The sequence below is a fragment of the Bombus flavifrons genome, chromosome 2 (assembly GCF_040668555.2).
Source record: "Bombus flavifrons isolate JBK064 chromosome 2, iyBomFlav1_principal, whole genome shotgun sequence".
NCBI classification, from domain to species: domain Eukaryota; kingdom Metazoa; phylum Arthropoda; class Insecta; order Hymenoptera; family Apidae; genus Bombus; species Bombus flavifrons.
In genome coordinates, this window is record NC_138443.1 from 6,046,450 (window position 1) to 6,067,446 (window position 20,997).

The window sequence follows — 20,997 nt, forward strand, 5'->3', positions numbered from 1 at the left end:
TTTTAATTACTTTATAACCGTGTATATATTAGGTATATACAAATTAGGTATATACAAATATTTTTGTAGAAATTAGTATAGTGAATGGACGGACCTTCGATTGGACCAGAGAAATTTGAACAGAAATGATATCAAGTACGGTTACACCTAACTTAAATTCCTTATTAATTCTTATATGCTAGTATAGCTAACAATATTCCTAGATCTTTTCTACTTTTGTTCCTTCTAAATTAGAACGAAGAATATTTTGTCGTATAGCGCAAAAGAACTTTCTTTTATCTATAGCGCACTTGCATGGCGTGAAGATTTACGAAAGTCCTAATATAACAGAAATTATATCTTATATACAAAAGCTAGGAAAAATGAGACAGAATCAGAATTGCACGTTTAGTTCGATGCACAGTGGTGACAAAAAGAATTTGTGCATACTCTTATTTCCTAATGACACATTTTTTTTGTAGTCACATGAAAATACTATTGTACGAAATGACACGAAATTTGATATGTTCGAACTTAACTAATTGCTATATAAATGTTATACTAAATACAATGGTGTAGAGATACTTTTCGTAGCCACTGTAGGAATACAAAGGGTTAAGTTAATGGAACTATATTCCTATTGTATGTGGATCGTACAGAAGCTCCGTTGATTCGAGTGTTAACGAGGTCTCCTGTGATATCGTGCAAGAGTCGAACATCGACGTATCGCGGTCACAGAGGTATCACGTTTCAATTTTACTCGTGTATAATACATAACTACGTATGGCGATGTTCAATATACCGCATAAGTGTTAGCCGCTAGTTGGACAAATGAGGCGTTAAATTTTAACCAATTTTAGCGTACCGCTGAACCATAATCTATTGTTACGTAAGTTACATTCGAAACGTTGTCGCTAATTAAAGCATCGTGGTTTATAATTGAACGTGTCGGAACGGTGTCCAGCTCGACTCGTCGATGCTCTAATTTAGCCGGTTAAATTTCCATATTTGGAATTTATAGAGGCTCAGTGGAGTGACGTATTATCGCTATTCCACGTTCGATATCGTTGGACATGCAATAGCAAATTTCTAAGGCGTGGCAACGATTACTCTCGATCGAGGTAATTACATATTGCTGCATAAATATGCCCAGATGTTTTGATATTTTGTCGTGTTTACACGATTATGGTACCGGAGATTGCTAAGTAAGAATCCCGCTGTGTTGTAATTTACATGTTTCAAATTGATTTAAACGTGAATGAAGTATAGTATTTTAACTCCTTTCTGGCAACGACACTGATAATATGAAAATTTTAGATTATAAACTTTCACACGATCATTATTAAGATGACATATCTGCGGTTCGTTTACTAATTGAGAACACATTTATGTGAAGTTCGATTTTAAAACAAGTATGGAAAAATGTAAGCCTTGAAACATACCGGAAAATTAAGTGGCCGTCTAAGGCTCATCGATTACGTGGAAGTATCACTGGGACGGTTTTGCGTCCTTGAGAGTAGTAAATGAAATATTCGTAGGCTATGGTCTAACTTCTGTGCGGATGTTCAACTAGCAAGGATAGTATGGATTACGATAGAGGTAGGCTAATTTTCGTCCAGTTGTTTGAAAATTTTCATTATGGAGAACCATTACGTAGGACACACGTGTCTTTAACCAACAGCCGTAAAAATATGAACATTCGGATGATAATTTAATTGCAATAGTAATTCTTTTATGTTTGAAAATAATATTTCAATTTGCATGATAATTCTTTTTACGATCGAAAATCGAATATTGCGAGATTGAAGTTTAGAATTAACATATTAATATATGTATATGTATTTCTCTCCTTTTTAATATATATATATATATATATATATATATATATATATATATTATATATTATGTATTAAATATTATACTATATAATATAACGTAATGCGTATAAAATAATATATTAATCGTGTTGAAATTCTTCGCCAATTAATCATTCTGATGGTTTCATATTAATTTCCTTACTCGAAGTAATGAATAGATAATAAAATGCATCTTATTTGAATATATATCTAAATATGTATGTACTCGCTATCGTGTCATTTTGCAGTTATTTGTGATTCGTATGAAACGAAACAAGTGCAGTAGATGAGTAGGTAAGCAATTTGAACTGGAAAGTATAAAGTGGTAGGTACGTAATGTGTGTAAAATTTCTATGAAATGGATACACAGCAATCAAAATTTAAAATTTTTTGCGGTTATAATTATTGCATAGTACAGATTTAATCATTCTTATAAATTCAGAGAGTAACTTTTATCTGTTTCTACCAATTATGATATTTAAAACTAAAAAAAATTTATTAAATGTAAAAAAATTATAAAAAGGAAGATGCAAAAATTATTAATAAAATTAATTGAAAATAATAAAATTTTGTCACTATATGTTAAAAAATGCTACTATGCTTATATAAAAAAAACTACAACTTTCTAACGTTTAATATTTTAAAGATTTCAACACAACAAATTATCCTTACTGATATTAAATTTAGTAGCTTGAAAGCCTTAGCATACAAAATTAGTCCATTAAAAAGTCATTATCACCTAGAGTATGCCATGTTTCTTTCATCCCTTCATCGTTTCACTTTTCTTCATTGTACAGGAACTTGATCCTCTAATTTATTTTGAATGGTGTATTTTCCTTTCTCTACCGTGTTATTTGACATAAAATGAACGGATAGTCTATCTTATTCGTAATTAGCCATCTGATCAGCCATACATGTTTGCATAAAATACAGTTCCCTTTCTAAATTCTTCTAAGTTAATTATATATTTTCTTTGTTTTGTTGTGTTTTATATTTAGCTATAATATATTTCAATTTATTGAATTTTATAAACAAAATAGTAAATAGTAAACTAGTACATATTGTCATTGTTTGGCTTTTTTAGATAACGAAAGATCTTAAGAATGGTCGATCTAGAGTTTGTCTATAATAACATAAATAGATATAGAATATTTTATCTATTACATTCAATTACATGTTGACCGAATAATTGATCACTTCAACTACTCTAATAAAAATTATTACAAAATACACGACTCACATTAATCACATTATGTATATATATATATTTTTTTTTATACTAACAGTTACATTACACACCATTGTAAAAAAAATATTAAATTATAAAAAGTTTCGATTTTAGACATATTGTTTGACCTTTACCAAATATGGGAGCGCATACAAGTCAGATACCAGGCTATTTTTAGCTTCTACAAAACGGATCGAGATAAAATATACCCTATTTTCTTTCCTAAAAATTAAGCTCTACACCAGAGAAAACCCCATCAATATCCGTTCAAAGTAGTTCCTACTTTTAATAGTTTTAACAAGCAGTGATACGCGTACAAACGAACAGACAAAAATTACAAAGATTAGCTTTTTGGACTCCATAACTTATGGCTGTTCCTGAATGACTGATGTTTTATGTTGTTTATTCAATGTATAAACACAACCCTTCTACTGTTTTATTACGTGTGTAGATTGTATAGATTAATTCTGAAGTTCAAAATCACAGAATAAGCCAGCTTTTGTTTACGATAGTCTGGTAAGATTCCAAGCGTTACAGTTGGCGCGCCTGCTTAATGAGCCGAGGGCACGATGCGCGTGAACGTATGCGCGATGGATGGAGGCGCGCGTGTACGCCTCCTGTCAGAGCTGTCCGTCCGTAACGCCGCAGGACGAGTTGTCTCCGTAGAAAAGCCGCCTATGGTGGTAGTGGTAGCTCGCGAGTCTCTCGAGGGACCATTTTTTTTCTACATTGCCCTACAGCTTTTCGCGCATAATCGATAGTCAAAGCGTGTGTGCCTCACGCGCCACGGCGTATACACGTGTACGCGAATGGATCGCTGGTACACGTGCCTATTATCGTAGACAGGTGCAGATCCACGGTGGTTTCCTCTCCATTCTCGGTTTCCTGTCATAATTTTGTGCAAGCAAGTGAACAATGAACAATTCTTGGTTAGCAAGCGCAGGAATCGATGCGACCAGGATGTCTCGAGGAATCCTCGTCCACATATCTTCGAATGCATTGGTGATCTGGTGATTGGTAATATGTGATTTGGATAACACTTTGTTTCTCCGTATTATCTCTCCCTTGGTACACATCTCGTTCTTCTGGGCTGTTGTCATAACAGGTAAGCTTTATTTTTGTATTATTAGGCGTGTGATCGTTGACTTGCTTTTGTTTTGGGTTCGTCTTTGATAGTAAATTTGACTTACGATGTAAAGTTATGTTACATTTTCTTGTTAGGAAATTTTAATGAACTCACTAGTTGAGAAGCAACACAACCTAAAAACGAGGGATGTTTATACATGATAATGATGTTAAACAGTTGTTATGCAGATGTTAAAAAGTTTCTTTTGTATTGATTGCTACATGGTAAAGTGAATAAATAATTCGAATAACTGGAAATTTATAAATTCTTGCATTTTGGTGATGCAATTGAGAAACAATATTGGAAACGATACGACGTTAAAAGCAATTTCACTGAACTATGTCAGCTAATTAATCAAATGTTAAGAAAGAAAAAGAAGTGTAGCTCATGTTTTTTTACGATGACTCTTTTATCGAATACCTTGAACATTTTTACGATATTGGATACTTGAGCGACCGATAAAATTACTCGAGTACGTGATCTTTTAATTATTTTTTTCAACTTCGCTGAAAATATCTTATGTTTATTATAAAACGATGAAATTATGTTCGTTATAAAGCTTACTACATATAGGTAAAATAGTATGCTAAAAATATTGAAGTGCATGATTTGAATTTTCTGCCCAATCATCTATGACAACTAATTGAAAAATACAAATTATTATGTTGATCATAAAACAGAGATTAGTTCACATCATTAAGTTGCTAGAATATAAAAGTTATTGATAAAACTATATATACTCTGTAATATTTATCTCATTATCGTAACAATTTATTAATGCTCTAACGTTTTTAAAAAAGTATGTCACGAATTCTTAATTTCCCCCTCGAGTGAAATCCATGCCTGGCTTGCGTTTGATCCTGATCACTTGTACTTACTTAATTACCCATTCCGTTTAATACAATTTCTTTTATTTCGCGTATTATTTATAATATTAAGCATTCGGTGAATTACCTTAAGTTTCTCATTAGATCAAGTGTCAAGGTAAGAAATACATTTTCTAGCGTGTTTTCGGTGATTTATCCGCGTAGTCGATAATTGACGCGGGTGAGTAACCCAAAGGTTTGCGTTTTGTGAGTAATCGGGGTCGAAGTTCAGAGCACATGCTAGCTTATGTGAGCTCGAGATATTTATGAAATTTCATTATGCTAATTATTAGTACGGAAACAGGCAATGTAATTCACGAATTAATATACGCGTGAAGTAATAAGATCAATAGTATCTTCTGCACGCAGTGTTCTATTTAAACAACCTTTTCGTAGATTAGCGAGAAACATCAATGATTCGTGGAAAATAAACATGTAACTTCGACGCCATAAACGGCAGAAGATCTTCTATTTCGTTGAAAATTATTTTTGTTGATTTCTATATATGATGTAACATTATAGAAACGACGAATAATTATATGCATGGCAGGAATTTTTCCGAAGATAGAACAAGAATATTATAATTAACAAGAATTAAAAAATTTGAAATTATTACGAAAGTTATATTACATGTAAATTATAGCGTTTTGTTGATTAATTGGTCACCTGTACGTTAATTCTCTTAATATCTTATTATATGGATATATTAGCGATATTTAATGATCCATTCATTCAAATCATTTATGATTCTATGGAAAAGGACCCAATGTTATTTCTATCGAGAATTACTTGTACATAATTGAAATTTAAATTTTGCTGCTCGCTATTCACTTTCATCTAGTTAAAGCACGACGACACCACATTTACATCATTGATAGACCGAGTATTTCGCGCATGTACATATGTAGTTTGTTTTTCGTGTTACGTTCTCATTGTTTCGCGGAATACGCCATCGCGAATTGAGCCTATTTTTCGGAGAGTGGGTTAATAGTGAAACGAGTACATATTTTTGTTTGTGTGAAGCGACATGGAAGTAGTTGATTACCGTGTGTTGCAACGATCTATTTGCAGTTGGTCGAATTTTGTTGATAGCGGAAAATCTAGTGGGAAAGCGAGATCTTTGCTGAGAATACAATTTTTATTTTTTTAGAATATTTTCGAATAAACGTTTATTTGTTTATTTTCAGTATGAAACGATTTGCCACTTTACAGCGAGATTATAAAATCAGTAAACCAAGTAATTGTGTTTTGGTTGTCAGGATGAAGGAATTGACAGACATATGGGCACATGCGGACTTAGAACTGAACGGACAATTCTGGAATGAAATTTTTAATAAATAGTCTACTATGTTTGTACCTTATATATGTATACTAATAAATATTTGCATTTTTCTTATTTGCAAATCAAATGCCGTTAATTATGTGTTGTTATTTTCTCTCATGGTGTGAGATCTTAAAACAGAAATGGGTCTACACCCCTAAGGCATTATTCGGTAGCTGTTGAATGATTTAATTTTCATGTAAATTTCAGCCATCAAAATTCATTTAATATTTATATGCTTCATCTCGTACTCACAAACAATATTGTAATATGTTTTTACATTTTGATGAACACCAATAATGCTGTAGATGTATTGTAATGCCGTAGAAACGGTATTAAATTGTCATACATCTGTTTCTGTACTTCTCATCATTATTCGCATAAAACAATAACAATTTTGCACAATATGTGCACATTCGTATATATACGTTATGTGAATGATTTTTCAGAGAATCGTAGGATGAATTTTGCCCTGACATAATACGCACCATACTCCATCCTAATACGGCATAAAGCTTTTATCCAATTGGCTTCTTAGCCAAAGTTGCCGATTTTATACAGTTTCCAAGATGGTGCGACAATGAAACGTAAAGAAAAGCATACCTGACTGAGTACAACTACCTGTTATCGTCGAATGACTTTACCACGATTTAGTACCGACATTTATGTCATTTTCTTCTACGCTGGAAAAATATCGATCCTCCTTAAATTATTTAATGACACCCTATGTGACTCACAGTGATTGCCTCTGGGTAATTTGCTTAATTATGTATCGATTTATGCTCGCTATCTACATCTGTGTAGTATGCAACTGTTACTACTATTCTGACCTATATACATATATATTCTGATTATTACCCTGACAGTATCTGAATACGTATCGACGTTCACAAGAGCTTCTTTTATTATATAATATTATATAATAACATTTATTAATATTATATAATAACATAGAATTATTCGAAGATTATTAGGATCAATTTCTAGGTTTACAATTTTGGATATTTATTTGATTCTCTGATTAAGATATTACCGTCAAGGTTCTATTGAAACCAACGAGGTTCTGATGCCTTCGAGATACAACACGCGGAAATGTGATTTTCGGGCCATTTTTCTTTACGAATATATATAATGTCACATTTTGTTTATACTAGATTTGTTTTCGCGAAAACGAGCTTATGTGCTACGACGAAGATATATTAATTCAGATGATTTTAAGTTTCACCAAAAATTTCATTTTCACGAAATTGACACTTATTTTGTAACGACATCGCTGTAATCGAAGACCAAATGTATTTTCTCTCTTACGTTTTCTAGTTATCCTCCTGTCTTCGTACTTCTTTTATCTATAGATGGATGTCTCTAACGGATAAGGAACATGAAGTAGGTGTGTAGAATAGTAAATACAATCTGCACATGTTGAAGTCATCAACACAGCGCTTAGAAGCTAAAATTAGGTCAAATAGAATATCAGCAAGTTGTTCGAACGTTAGTTGTACCGTCGGTTTAAGCATACAGTGATTATAATTGTTTATACATTCAATTTTATTGTATAAGATAGAAAATACGCTCTTTATTATTGCTTTGGTAACAGCGTGACGTACCCTATCTATGTGCACACTTTTTAGCAGTATTATAATTCTACTTTATATACATGGCGTTTAGGGCCAAAGAGATGCAAGTGCAATAACGTTATTTTCATATATTCGATAATTCGTAACACATTTGAATTTCAAACTCGATTTTCTCGATATCAGAAAAGTATCATTTGCATCCCTTTGGCTTTGGGTAGCTCATATTTCTTGCAAGATTACGGTTTTTAGTCATTCCGATGATATTTTAACCTTTAAATCGTAACATTAACTTTACGGGTTTAGATTCGTTGTCTCCTTAATTAGAATAATAATTAAAGCTTTTTGACCGTGTGACCTAATACTGTCTACTTGTCAATTTATTTATCCCGAATATTTTGCAGTTGTGGACAGCTGTACTTTATCAATATCGGATGGGAATAAATCAAAAAAGAAATAGAAGTTCGATGTGGAAACATTTATAACGGAACTGTTAATCTTCATGACGATTTTATCTTATTTTATGGAGATGACGAATTAAGATCAGAACGCTATACTAAATTTAAATGTCACAACGGATTTTTACGTAACTATTTATATTTTTATTTCTGTCTAAAATATTTGTCCCGTTATTTGCATTTCTCCTGCAGAATTTTTCACTTCAACTTCAATATTGAAGTTCATTCTCCTTGATGCAGGAGAAGACCCGCGCTTGCGATTAACCGTGACTTATAAAAGCTGCCTTTTAAAGGAGAGAGACTCGCGATGAATTAAAATTATGACGTGAAAAGAGCACGTGCAGAGTAAACGACGAAACCGGCCAAGAACTGTTATAACTACACTGTCAGCCAAAAGATTCATGTCATTTGCATAATTGCGCCAATATTTAATCTTCCGTTACGTTTCCTGTTCACTGAAACTTGTCCACTGCATGGATCTTAAGGGCAATTACGAATTGTTTCTGCTCTCTTCCTTCTTAGATAATAAATAGCGAGCAACTTTTTCAATTAATTCAAAAATTCTTCATTCTTCTGAACATCCATATGTTCCATGAATTGCATAGTGATCTCCTCATGTCCTTTAAGAAATTACTCTGGCTGACTTCTAGGTGGGAATGTTTTTCAGTTAACTCGTAAAATTCTTATTTTTCTTTTCTTAACATTTTCGTGCTTCGCTCATTCGGTTATCCCAGTGTTGAACTAGAAACTTACAAAATTTCAATTTCATTTTCGCGTTCCTCTGAGTCCTTCGAACTGCGTACTGACCTTAAATTTTCTATTTCATTATCACAAAATCGTTCAAGCTCATTTTTACCTATGAATAAAGATTTTTAACTTTTGATCGGACGGTATATGATCTCGCTTTGTCGTCCGTTTAACGAAGAGCAATGATTCTGAGCTTCGCCGATTTTTCGAACTTAAATAGTCCAGTAAAGCTCCATTCACACTAGCGATTACAGTACGGTCAGATCGCATCAAGTCAAATGCCGGTCAAAATCGTTCACACGTGATCCGATGAGAGCATTCACTATGGATGATTTGGTCAAGTCAAATGAAAATCTGTTGACCGTGGCTTGTCGATTTGCTGACGATTAAGACACGGTCGACAGTCGGAAACGAACATGAAGAACGTGATTAAATTTGTACGAAATTGCAACGTGATGTCAGTTCATGATTTCAGTCGCGAAAGATATCGTGACACACTTGACAAAATGAAACTTTGGATCGAAATAGGGAAAAAATTTCAAAAAGAATCAAAATCTCAGGAATCAAATATTTCCAAAAAAAAAAAAAAAAAAGAAATCGAAGGAGACTTGGACTGGACGTGATTGTGTAGGATCTTTTAGTGCGAATGCTTGAGAAAAGTCTTAGATTTTTGATTGATCGTGATCTAACCGTACGTTTGACCGCTAGTGTGAATCAGGCTTTATTCTTTCGTTCGCTGCGAAAATCAGGTGAACAGAGGGCAACGTAATTTTTCTTCTTTTCATTCGCGTTTGCTGGTATTCTTCGATCTATACCTCTTCCTTGAAAGTCCCGCTGGGCTATGATAAAAGCCCTGACGTCTGTCTTCGTTTGAAAAACGAATCGTTTAGCACAGTTACATAGTATATTGCTCCCAGAAGAGCGATGTTGCCTGAGAAATGTCTGCTTTTTGACAAGGTCAAATATCCTATTTTGTGTCGGATGTTAAATCGTATCTGCTTCTATTCGCTTTTCAAAATCATTGGTGAAAATTTTCCAGATATTTTCAAACTGTTTGTTGATAATTCCAATTAACGAGTGTTATTGTCAATAGCAATAATAATCTTTTTTTCTATTGCACGAAATTATACAATTTAAATTGTACAGCTGGTACTCGAACTGCGAGCGCTTTAATTGTAAACAAAAAGATATAAAAAATGGTATTATGCAGTGTATCTCGTTATGTGGAGTTATTATATACACAGTGTCTTATAATACCCAGTGTAAATATTTCGTGATCACGTTTGATCGCCGAAGCAAATACAAATAACGTATATGTATATGAATTTCGAGAGCAAACTGTCAAACTGTTTTCAATGCAAATGTTTTGCAGCTGGTTCTCAACGATAACTGTTTAAGCAGTTTCAGATCGTTTAGGAACTGCGCGGTTCGAATTTTCGAATCATGCGTTAAATGAAAAGACGTATTTTGTTTTGTCAAGCCTTAAACTGAACTTGACACGTGTCTAACAACAATTTGGTCGCTGATTGCGTGATTTTGTCGATAAATTTTAGGAGAGAATTTCAGACGCTGTATAAAATATATAAATTTTGTTCAGTAACTTTGTTTGCAGATATTTAATGCTCAACTTGTTTTTCATTGTTTCCTTTAAAATATGTAAATATATGCGAGATTAGCTAGCAGTTTCAAATTTATTTTCCAGCTGTCATCCGAAATAATAAATTTTTACTATGCCAGTTTATTGTGGTAAACGGAGCAACATCATAGAAAGTAGTTTGTTACGGTAAAAATAGATATTTAAACTTGATCTTTTGTTTCAAGACCTTATCAAAACTTTGATAAATAGAAGATTGCAGTTAGATTTGTTTTCTGCAGCTAAAATTGCTAAAAGATTGGGGAAGATTTGAGAAGAAATTATTATTAAGAATTATTTAATGTTAGTATACGTTATTATTTAATTAATTAATCAATTGTAAAATTATCCATTATTCGATCAAATGTCTTCAAAGGCTGAGAGAAAGAAAGGATGATTTTCACCAAACAATATTTAATAACATCCATAAAGTGGCAAACTTAAATTCTATTTTACATGTTAGATTATTTCGCGGAACGAGTAGCGAGTGAAAGAGCGTGCAAGTATGAAATTCAGGATGGGACGACTTTATCGGAGTCGTCTTCTTGGGTAGGAGTTTCTCCAGTTCCTGAAAATATAATCTACAGGATTCAGTGAAATGTCAGTTGAAGTTGTAGAAGCTTTTATAAATTCACTAGCCGGCAGTCAGTAACTTTTGTACCGCTTTGCCTACCAAAGTTCCCATTATACCTCCTCTTCCATTGTGGATCGTCTTCTCAATTTCGTGTTCAAAATTCAAGATGCTGAATCGATTCTAATATCCTTTCGTTCGCGAAACCACGCTGACGTGAGATAAGTAATTTCATTAAAAGTATATCATTTACGGCGCCGCGGTAGTAGGTTTATGTAAAAGTATACTTTTATAGATCTTTCCGAGGCACGATACGCTAAATTATATTGCCAATAGATTTCTCAGCGAATTACATAAAGGAATTTATCAAAACAGACTGTTGGTCTATCTCGTACGATGTGCAGGAATTTTCCCTGTAAGAAATATGAATTAACGTTATTTTTACGAAAGGAACGCGGTTTATAATATTCGATATTGGAAAAATAATATTCCCTTTAAATAATATCTGTATCATTTTCTTAATAATACTCGAAGAGTATACCAAATACTTTACTATACTATACTACCTATATCTTATACTTTCAATCTTTCCACTGTAACGTCAAATTACAAATTATTATAAAAGGTCAATTTCCTCGAGATTTTGATTACTTTTTATTTCACGGGAAGGCTATGAAAATACCATGAACGAATATCAGATATATATCTATACGAAATAATGTTAATTATTTTTCTGAAATATAAAAGTTTCGTTATAGAATCAGGGTGAGTATATATCGTTTCAAGAACTGGCTAATGTTAGCAGTTCTGATACGTTGAACAGATAAACATGACCGATCGAAAAGTCGGTTGGTCATCATGGTTATAGTCATCTTTCATCTATTTAACTCGATTTATACGTGCCAGTTATTACACACAGCTAAAGCATCGTGTCTGCTGAACAATAAAATTAGACTTGACCGGGAATCACAATATAATGACCACACATATATACATACATATATACGTATATCATTCGTTATCATTAACGACGCTTATCTTACGTGGGTATCGTTTTTATTAGGAAAATTACATGAAATTGCTTTGTCGTAGATTTTTAAGATGCAAAGTATTTGCTCTTTGATATCGGTTCAGAAATAACGTACTATTTTCCTGCTGTAATTGAAATTATATAATGTAACGAATAATGACATTAACGAGAATAATTTTGAAGCAAGTTGATTCGTTAATTTTAATTTCGTTGCTGTTGCCTTTAGAAATATTTTGTCGTCGCGTTTTTTTAACTTCATGTTTCTTGCTTCGTGTTTAACGCCGTCTTAGCATTTGCAAGGACAATGAATAAGAACCATGAATAATTCAAACATGTTCAGAACACTTCGATAGCAATTGTGTCCATACAAAATTCAAGGATTTCCTTTACCAAGCCTCTGAATTAAGAGATATACTTGCAGCGATGGTTACTCGAGATAAAGCAAGTGTTCACTGACTGACTTATAACACTATCTTACATAGTGAGTTAGAGGTGTTTTACATAATTGCATGTTTTCATTCATTCGCAGTTTGAATATATTTATTCCTACATGAATGCGTGCTTGGTTTCATTCATATTTTTACATTGTACTTTTCTAGTATACACGAAATTTTATTTACAATTGTCCATAATTGAAATTCCAGAACGAATACAAAATTGATGTTTATATTTAGTGATTAGGATCTACATTTTAATTCCATTCAAATCGAAAAATATTTCTTTACAATTAGTGGTAGAAGAAAATCCTTGTTACGTCAGATTAAATATTTTTCTATTAAAAATAGAAAGTATTTAGCGTTTCGTGTGTTATATATATTAATTAATATACATTAATCAATATAATTATTATAATCACTTATACACATATATATGTTAAAGTTTGAAAAATTGTTTCGTTCCTTTAACCCACGAAAGGTCAAGCATTAATCATAATTTATAAATACTTCAGTTTCTCTTGATTTTATCAAATTGTATAGTCCAAATGGAAGACACAGTGACGTAAAAAACATTAGTCGAATCCTTAGAATTTTCTTTTAGTGCCGAAATATTAAAAAACAGAATTCAATAACGTAAATTGATTGGCAAATAAATCGTCAATAAAATATCGCGTGAACTCAATGTTGGGTTATTATCACTGATGGCTTAAGGATAATGATCAATACAGGTAGTAATAGTGATACGCAGTATTTCATCTCATACTTCGGCCAAGAAGTAGCAACTTAGTCACGAGAATGATAAAAAAAAATTTGTATTTCAACCGTAAACAGTATTTATCGGTTTGAGTCTACAGAAGTAAATCTTTCGAGATAAATTCGTCTAATACAAAAATTTATTAATATTACTTTACTTTATTAAAAAATGTATTAATAGAAGTCTATTAATAGAAGTCATCATTTGTCACTCGATAATTGCCGGATAGTTGGCCATTTAATTAACGGAAATCGAGTATGTTTTGTAAAGCGGCATCCATGTCGGAATAAATACCAGCTAATAATCGATACTTTTAAAACCGCGACAATGCATTCTCTCTTGTTTTCCCCTTTCTCCACATACACCCGATAAAAAGTACATCTGACTAATATATTTCTTTCTATCCCTTGGTGGAGATAAAAGAAGCACAATCCGTAAGCAAATCTCTAGCGACCTGAATAGAAAATACGATTAGAGAAAGAAGGGGATCATTTAGCATGACGACTCCACATCGATCATTGATAGACGTCAATATAAATCTTGGGTACTATAGTTATTTACTGGAAAGCAAGGGAAGGGCAGCTTGTCACGAAACGTTTTCAGTCGACGATGTTTCGTATTCTGTTTCCTAAGCATTAATTTTCAATGAGCGATTTCAAGATATATTGGTCGAGCCTTTTCCTTAGCGAACTGAATACACACACAGCAAACGGAATATGTAATTTTGGCAAATGTATAATTCGTGTAAGTTAGCCAAGTTACTTGGATTTTCAATTCAAAATTCAAAAGAAAATCTATGATAAAGCTTTGTCATCCGGAGATTTAATTTCTGAGAAAGTCGAGCTCGAAAATTCATCGCTCGTCTATGTAAAAAATATTATTCTATATTTTTTTCTTATTTTAGTCGCTTCTAAGAGATAGTCGCGTTATACGTAGCATGGTAAATCGATTTGTAGATGAAAGGAGAAGCGATGACTAGATGTTTAATGTTCCTAATGTACTTCGCTAACAATCTCGTGCTGCGCGTAGCAAATGGTTTCCTCTTCGAACACATCACGGTCGAAGGGTTAAGATTATGGGGATTATGGTCTGATTGAGTGGCGTTTGAAATTGTTCTGTCATGGGTGCTAGACACATGGTAATAACGTTTCGTATCGATGATACGTACTGATATAAATTATCTGATTATTGCGTTACGGTATTAATGAACAATGGGTAGCAATGTAGGTCAAAAGGTATTTACACAATTATGATCGTGTTGGTGGTGTCTTCTTGTTCTTTGATAAGTAATTTTGCATTCCGAGTTTATGGCAAAATCGTTAATTTTGTAAAGTATGCTTACGTCAAATACATTATGCTACATGTGAAACATTTGACGTTAGAGCGAAGGTATAAGATTTGTGTAAACTGTACATTATCAAATTTGTAGGTCATCAGAATCTGTAGAATGTAAAAGCTGCGGAAAATAGGATTTATTAAATCCAAAGCTAAAACAGAATCAGGATTTTATGGGCTACAGATTTCATAGGTCGTAGGATTTATAGGTTACAGGATCTGTATATCAGGTTAGAAAATTTGTAGAATGTCGAATTTATTATAGCTGTTATAATTTTCCATTGTTAAACATGTTATAGGATGGAAATCGATTACGCAAATCGAGATGATGATACCTGTTAAATTTACGCTATAACGACTCTATTTTTGTCAACTCCACACGGTACTGATCATTTCCATGAAATGTCACAATATCTAGTTTGTTAATGTGCCATCGATTATGAAATACCTTTCGCGCGTTCGTTATTGCGAACGTTTTGCGCTCTGTTAATCGTCGCATTGCACGCTTTCTCGTTATAATATCATTTAATTATCCAAAGATTATATAATTTTCATTTTCTATCGTATCGATTAAAGAATTTGTGGACAATCTTTGGGATTTGATAAGTCGAAGCAGTAAGTAATTTAAAGTAAAAGGTAGAGATTTAAAAGCAATTAATTTACTGTATCGTATAGTTAAGCTGTTCATTGACGTCCGAGCAGATAAAATTGAAGAAACTGTTGTATCGTTATATGCAAATGTACAGAATTCGTTATTACCTGAAGAAGTAAATCTGTAGAGGTTGTAGTAGTTAAAACATACCTGTTTATCTTTATGTCTAACGTGCGCTTAAGAAGTTTATGATCCTCCGTAGAAGACGAATATAAGAAACATATTGGATTGCTAAAGTAAAAAATATCTTTCATCTCAGTTTCGTTCATTTAAAATTGTACCACTCTATTGACGAGTCTAAAGACGGCGGTTCTGTATGAAGAAATAAGTCGGAAACGTGGAATAAAATATTTTCGTGCAATGCTGAATCATATATGACGAAATAGGGTAGTAAATATAATAGATGATATTATGTAATAGAATAAACATATAATGGAATAGAAGACATTTGCGACAATTCATAAAGTAGTAAAATTATCATGCACATAAATATTTAGTATCATGTATATGTTCTTGCAGGAATCTAGAGGTATGTTCGTTTAATAATTTGCAACACAATTTTTATTGCCTTTGTTCCTATAATAGATAAGTCCCCGATAAGAAAAACTATTCTTTTGATTGATGTATCGCAGAGTTAGATATTCTTTTATATCACTTGTTGTCAGTGAGCGATTAAATAACTGACACGAAATGCCTATCTCCATCATTGGTTACACGTTATTTCTGCATTTTATATTCTATATTTTTTAAATATGATTTAGCCACGTAGGTTATTTATTTTAGAATTAAATTTTAAACCATTACACTGGAATAAAAATAGAACCATTAAATGATCTACAAGGTAGATCCTTCCATGTAACCAGGGCAAACTATAGCGCTGAAACAGTGAAAGATACGACAAAATTTCATTAGACATAGCAGTTTTATGCGTCACCTGTACCTTTGGTGCAATATTCTTTTATGGCGTACAGATTGTTGGAAAGAAGCTTTATATCCCTTTTTTCGCTTAAAAGCGCGTATTTTCTGAATAAAAATAACTTTTAAAATTAATTATATCCTTTACATTATTGTTGGTCACATAATGAGATTGTTACACCTAATAAAATAATTCATCAGATTGGAAAGATTTATTGACCTTTTCCTCTTTCAAAAGCGAATTTTAATCGAGTAGTTTTAGTCTATATGGAAGAATGGGTTGGTCAGTGAATTGTCCTAGAATTTCGAAGTTCACGAGTTCGTTAAATGTCAAGTCGCTTGCTATTTGAGGTCTCCATTATTTTTCTGACGATGTATTGATCAATGCTATGTGGTCATAACAGATTTGATTATTAATTATTGACTATTGTATCGATTCAAAGAGTAGGCATAATATGTTTTTAATAAATATCATGAACATGCTATTTGTTTTATATTCTGTACATTTAATTCTGGCAGTACGAAAAAACCAATATTTTCCGATCCACTTAAGTAGATATATAATATGTTTAAATAATATTACAAAACATAACATAATATAATATAATATAATATAATATAATATAATATAAAGTATAATATAAAATGCATAAAAACATTGGCCTCTCGTTGGAAGGAACAAATTTCCGTATAATTATACCTGTTAGCGAAAATAATAATTTTTGTTCGTTAGTTAATGGGTCAGAATACCTCTACTGCTATTTTTCCAGTTAATATCTCTTCCCTTACCTTTTACTTCAAATAACGAGCATAGTTAACATGTAAGTAAATGCCGTAAAAAATTAGACGAACCTCTGAGAATATATTCAGTTTACTTTCAAGATTAAAAACTTCGTAGCCCTTTAATATCGTGGTCCTATGAGGTTCCCGAAATTAAGGATAATATGATTACATAATTTCGTTAAGCGCGTAGTAGGAAGACGGAAGCGCGAGATACGTCACGGTTCAGCGTGATTTTAATCTAGAAGTCCATCAAACGTTGATTGCAAAAAATGTGACTTTGACGCTGTATTGTTGAACTCCGCGCGAGAAGTTCTCAACAAAGAACTTTGTGAAAACGGAAGGTATGAATCCCGTACGCAAGTCAAGTGAATGCTTGTCTCGGAGTCAGTGTAACAAGAGGGACATAAGTAGATCGTTATCCTCCCATTCTCATTATTTTAGATACAGTTAATGGCATACAGCAACCTTCATAATTATTCAAGTGATAGCTGATTCGAATCTAACTGCAGTCAGGCACGTTACTTTTTGTAACGTACTGTTTAACGTAGTTCTTATTTGATAAATTCCGGTATTTTTATGTTCTACTTAGAAGGGAAATTTTATTTTAACATTTTTTATTCTGTAGTTTCAGTTTTAATCTTTTTTTTTTTAATTCATACCAGGCTAGTGTTTACAAAATGCTTAATTACTGTATAAATCATCGTTAGTGGCTTGAAAATAATGTTCTTCATTGAGGAGGTATTTTATATTTCAAATTCAATTTCAACGTAGTTCTTTCACAGTATCACGTATTTGATGAAAGTCATTGTCGCACGATTGGAAGCAGTTTCCTGCTGGTTATTTAGAGTTCCTTAAGAGATCGCATGCTCTCCGTGCATTTCCATTCGCCTTCGTAATGTACTTTATCAAAATACATAATTCACTTTACACGCGAATCACGTGAACTATTTATGTATTATGTTATACGTAGAATTGTTCGTTAAGTAGGATCTCAGATGACTTAAGAAGTGGTTTCGTCAAAAAATACAATGGCTTGCAGTTGTTTACAACAGTTTACTACGCATTAAATTACTGTTACTCAGTGGCTTCGTATTAAATCATTCTTAGTGGCTTCAAAATGATGTTTTCGAACGGAGAAGTATACTCGGCATCAGAAATAATTTTCTAAGGAAATTAAGGGCGTCGGATGAGAAAAACGAATAGTATATTTTATATATAGTATTATATATTATATATATTTTATATTGGCTTCGCGATATTAGTTTTATAAATTTATGATGAATCAAATAGTCCAGAATCCAAACCTGACTTATGTTTGCTTTATTATTATTATTTCAAAAATTGTTTTAGCATACGATGAAACAACGACATATAAATTTAATACAGAAATCGAAAATCTCATAATACGAAGAAGAAGAATGAACATAATACCAAGAGTAGAATGAAACAGCGGTTAGAAAACATAATAGATTTATTATACGTGTGTCCGAAATAGTTGCAGCGAAAATTTTGCTTCTTCCTATGAGTACTACACCCGTAGTTTAGCTTCATTCTTTCCTACTCCCTATAGATAATTATCGATATTTTTATTGCCTATATTCATTCGTAGTACGTATATTCGTATAAGTTCTTTGCAATCTAAGGTTCAAAATGAATTCATAATTCGTAAATGTACTCTAAATGAAATCTACATGTTGGATCTACCTTCAAAAATAAAGGACAGAAAAACTGAAGTTTTAATTTAATAGTTTCCAGACACCAGGCACTGCTAATTTCAAAATCTTGATACACATTCGCAATTCCCATTGCTACGTAAATATTCGCACAGTAGCATAGTTGCGCGATATGGACATCGTGGTAAATCGCGTTTTAATGGTTGGATTGTCGTCATCGTGATAAAAAAAAAATGAGTTGGAAAAAAACTCGGAGAGCTCACGTCAAGTTGTGTTCCCTTGTCGTTGGAAAAACTGTTTACAGTTTTCTTCTTACTTCTTCTTCTACTTCTTCTTCTTTTTTTAAAGAAGGGGCGCCAACTAAATTGATAGACGAAGGACAGACAGGAAAAAAGTATCACGTGCAACGATAAGGTCACTGTCGGTCTAAGAGACACGAACGATCTTGCATGTCTATACTGTACGATCCACTACATAATTCCAGTTGAACTAGACCTACTAACCGAGACAGCATTTCTATCGATCTATTTCACACGCATGTAATGTGTACTCTTAACAAACAGCTGTCGGTGGTCTACGCGCCTCCGCTTCGATGACCGAGGGTATGAGAACGTGAAGCGTGTCTATAGGCAAAAATACATATGGGAACGGTCAGTTACAATTCAGCGTTATATACGTATATAGAGCGAGTCACAGAAATGTGTTCCCGCTATTATTAAATCTGATTATTGATTAATGTTCTTTAATAATAAAAATTATATTTCCGAAGATTATATCGAAGTCAAAGATTTCATGTTTTCTTCTCACTTTTCGGTATAGTTTTTTGACACTGTTGGATTTTTAATACAACTTATATATATATATATATATACATATACATGTATATATATATATATATATATATATATATATACATACATGTATATACACATTTACTGTAACCTATATATGTGTAATAGATTACAAAAATATACCGTAAATTGTAAACGTTTGCGTGTAGCGACTAAATCGATATCTATGACTACTACATACTCATTACACTCCTCGTCAAAAAGATAACCCAGTAGTGCTATCTTTAATTTCTCAATGACGCGTGTGAAGTTTTTCGTCTGTAACGTATACTATTAAAACATTATGAGCTCAGAAAATAATTAAAAATATTATGAGGTTTAGTGTGCAACAAAAAAAATTGTTTTATTTTAAGAACGAAATGATAACACGCTCTGTTAATATGTTTAGAAATTTCTCAGTAGTTCATGATCTATCAACGAGTAAAGATCACAGTACAATATTATATAAATTTGTAAGTATGGGATGCGGAAAAAAATTAAAAGAGTCTGAAAAAAAGCAAATTCTTGAACTAAAACAGCAACGGTTATCAGTAGCAAAAATATCGAAAGTAATAAGAAAAAGTCGTAGAGTAATACAGAATTTCTTAAAAAATGTTGAAGATTGTGACAAAAAGAAAAGTACTGGTTGGCGGTCTTCGTTATCCGATCGTGATAAGCGAGCAATTTTGCGTGTGGCTTCCAACTCGCAGTTAACGACGAAGCAAATAATGGAAAAATCTGGTCTTAGTGCCAGTGTATCAAGTGTTTGTCGGGTTCTACTATCCTGCAAAAATATCAAGAGGCTAAAATTGAGAAAGAAACCTTCGTTAACAACGAAACACAAACTAGAACGTTTACGCTTTGCAAAAGAATGAATGCATTGGAAAAAGTAATGGAGAAGGGTACCATTTTCAGACGAAAAAGATTCAACTGGATGGTCCTGATGGGTTCCATTATTATTTTCATGACACAAGGAAAGAGACAATGTCAGAAATTCGACGACAAATGGAAGGAGGCAGCGTGATGGTTTGGGCCGGCATCGGTTATTTCGGCAAGACAAGTATCAAGTTCAACAATGGGAGAATGAATAGTGTCCGATATATAAATTTAATCAAAGAACAAATAAATAATCATGCAGAACACATTTCTGGACCTAATTACATCTTTCAACAAGATAATGCATCTGTATACACATCAAGATTGGTCTAATCATATTTTAATGAAAATAATAT

At 32.6% G+C, this 20,997-nt stretch overlaps 1 protein-coding gene across 2 annotated transcripts in view; it reads left to right on the plus strand.

The window, feature by feature from the left end:
- Positions 1–3,662: 3,662 nt before the first annotated feature.
- The window catches only part of LOC138190060 (potassium voltage-gated channel subfamily KQT member 1-like), a 51,087-nt gene continuing 33,752 nt past the window's right edge, over positions 3,663–20,997 (plus strand). For both annotated transcript variants that reach the window (XM_069132543.1, XM_069132542.1), the window contains exon 1: positions 3,663–4,168. The gene's annotated coding sequence lies outside the window, so the exon portion shown is untranslated. The remainder of the gene's footprint in view (positions 4,169–20,997) is intronic.